The sequence below is a fragment of the Pundamilia nyererei genome, unplaced genomic scaffold (genome assembly GCF_000239375.1).
Source record: "Pundamilia nyererei isolate P.nyererei 1_Seehausen unplaced genomic scaffold, PunNye1.0 scaffold00725, whole genome shotgun sequence".
In the NCBI taxonomy this organism is placed as follows: Eukaryota; Metazoa; Chordata; class Actinopteri; order Cichliformes; family Cichlidae; genus Pundamilia; species Pundamilia nyererei.
Window position 1 is genome coordinate 6,757 of NW_005188126.1, and position 2,865 is coordinate 9,621.

The 2,865-nt window shown below is 34.9% G+C and overlaps 1 protein-coding gene across 1 annotated transcript in view; it reads left to right on the forward strand.

The window, feature by feature from the left end:
* The first annotated feature begins 2,125 nt into the window (after nucleotides 1–2,125).
* The window catches only part of LOC106455988 (protein C2-DOMAIN ABA-RELATED 1-like), a 5,193-nt gene continuing 4,453 nt past the window's right edge, over nucleotides 2,126–2,865 (forward strand). Inside the window, exon 1 of the mRNA XM_013907984.1 lies at nucleotides 2,126–2,198. The gene's annotated coding sequence lies outside the window, so the exon portion shown is untranslated. The remainder of the gene's footprint in view (nucleotides 2,199–2,865) is intronic.

Below are 2,865 nucleotides of genomic sequence, written 5' to 3' on the forward strand. Positions count from 1 at the left end.
TTATAGACTACTTTTGATTCTCACTGTATTACGGGACAAAGTGCGTCCCTTATTAGCTCAATACGGGACGTGTACTTTTGTTTCTAAATACGGGACGATTCCGTTTTTTAAGGGACGGTTGGCAACCCTAGCTGTGAGCAGATGCCTCACAAAGGTTGTAGCTGAATTTGCATTAGTAGCATATTCTTCTTGGCTATATTCAGAACTTGATAAAAAAAAATCTTGAGTATTCAAACATTCCTCTTTTAAGCTAAAAAGCAGAACAAAAGAAAACCGCAATTACAATTAAATCTATTCCAGAAAGAAGTTAACTACCTTCACACAGAAAACATAGGGTTAAACCTGAAGTTACCACATGATCTGATATCCTCATGTTGGTGTTGTTCCCACATCGTCATAATTAATGTTGTTCCAGATTCAACATTGCAAGTGATGGAGCTCATTGTTGTGACGTCAAACTTTTGCAACTTCGGGAAAAACCGCCTTAAAAGAAAACAAAAAACAAAAAACTAAAAAACTACACTTGTGAGAAACCGCCTCTATCCGCTGATCCAGCAATTTGAATTCTTTGGATTTCAAGATACTTTTCTTTAATAGCCGGTAAGCATTATACATATTTTCATGTAACATTGGAATTTCATATATGAATTAATCGTTTGGCTTGCTGTTTGTTTGCTAGTGATAGGCTACTTGACAACAGCATTAGCTAACCAGTGTTCTCTAGACAGAGAATTGAGTGTCAATGTATTATGATATATATGAAAGTACAGGCAAATATAGCTGTCATAAAAATGTTGTCAGGCAAAATTGCAGTAGCTTCAATGATCATTTTACCAACATAAGTAAAGAGAAAAAGATCTACATAACCTAGCCTAGTTGTGTGCTAAATCAATGAATAAAAATATCAACAGTATCAACTCATAATTGGCCTATAGCTGTGAAAATTGACTTCTTGAGTCTGTGGAGATTAACAGTAATCAGTGCCCTGCTTCCCATAACAGTTCGGATAAACATAAAAAATATATCTTTGTAGTATTGAGAGCTATTTATTTAATGTCTACACTCATAAGTATTTCCTTTTCCACTTTTTTCAGCTTTAAAAGTACATACTGTGTCGTTGCTTAAACCTTTGTGGTGGCAATTTCTTTTTTCTTTTTTTTAATAAAGGGAAACGTTTCACAAAAGAGAAGCAAATTTGCCACACTTCAACCTTAGAAGAGCTGTTGTCATTTTTTTTTTCTATCTGTGGTTTCCTTCGTCACAACTTCCGCTGAAACGACAAAGTGACTAAACCTCCTCCACACTGTGTGTGTGTGTGTAAAAACACATGCAGGTTCATTTTGCAGTCTTGTTATTGTTTGATAATGACCACTCAGATCTATTTAAAGCTCTCTTCTCTTCACCTTGCAGTTGAATTACCACCACATCAATGTTCATATCTTCAACTGCCCCTCGTATGTATGAGAGGGAGCAACAACAAAAAAATGGAAGTGTCATTTAGTGAAAAGATGTTTGCTGTTTTGTACATTGTGCAGTTTTGAGGTTGACCAAATCCTTAAATTTGAAAATATTAATTTTACTAAAAAAGCGGATTTGATGGTTCTCTTGAAGTGGTTTTATTCATAATCCTCATTGCTCTTTTTTTTCAGACTGTACCTTGGATGGATGTGTGTTGCTTCTACACTTCCACACAATATATTATGTCTCTTAGTCTTCTCTCCAGGAATATCAAAACTAGACTGGGAAATTATAAGAACACAGCTGAAGCAAATTATCATGACGCCACAGGGGAAAAACAACTAGACACACCGAACATGGAAACAGGAGAACATGATAATAATAAAACCTAATAATCCAAGAACTGAACAGGGACTAAAAGAAATGCAAAAATAGAATAAGACTATAAATAAACGTGAACATAAACCAAAACCAAAACATCACTAGGATATAAGAAACTCAAAATGCTGGGTCAAAAGGAAGCAGAATTATGACACTTCTGTACTGGAAAAAAAATACAAAGAAGTGCTCAAAAATATGAGAAATATATATATTTTTTATTCCTGTTAGATTCATATTATATAATGGTGAGAGTGGAGCAGGTTGTGTGGCCATTGTATTGTTGACATAAAGCTGATAAGTCAGCCTCTAAAACGTCCCTAACAGCAGGTAATGTGGTGAGAGACAAGATCGAGCTACAGGTAAGAGTTTAGAACTGCCTTATTGCTTTTTTCCTCAAAATAAAAGTGTACATTACAAGGTTTTCATTGTTCTAATCCAATCAGAGTAGCCTGCGCTGTAAAAGAAATTTGTGCATCAAAGATAAGATGGATCCAAACTAATAATAATCAGATGAGTTAGATCATACTGTTACATAGACATGGACTTTATTTAATCCCACATTGGGGAAATTCACTTATTACAGCAGCACAAATGTGAAATTGAGATATTATATATTGGAAAACTAAAAATAGAAAAAATTAATAAGAAAAATCGTGTACAACAAAGGTCCATGTGCAGACGGCTACCAGGACGTAAGTACATGAGTACACACGTGCCATAGGACACACTTACAGTGCAGTAATGTTTAAAACAAATGTTGCATTTACTGACAAGGTTCGGGAGCATTAATAGTTTTCTTTTTTTTAATACTTCTGTAATATGTAAATGTATTTATTCTTCTAAAATGTCAACTGCTTGTTTTTCTACTACACATCTGTCAGATCTGATGACTTTGTGGCCATTGACTGATTGACTTAGTAGCCACTTTATTAGGTATAGCTGTATGTTAAAGCAAAATCTAATTAGCCAGTCACACAGCAGCAACTCAAAACAACCCGCTGACGTTGACACTGAGCACCAGAACGG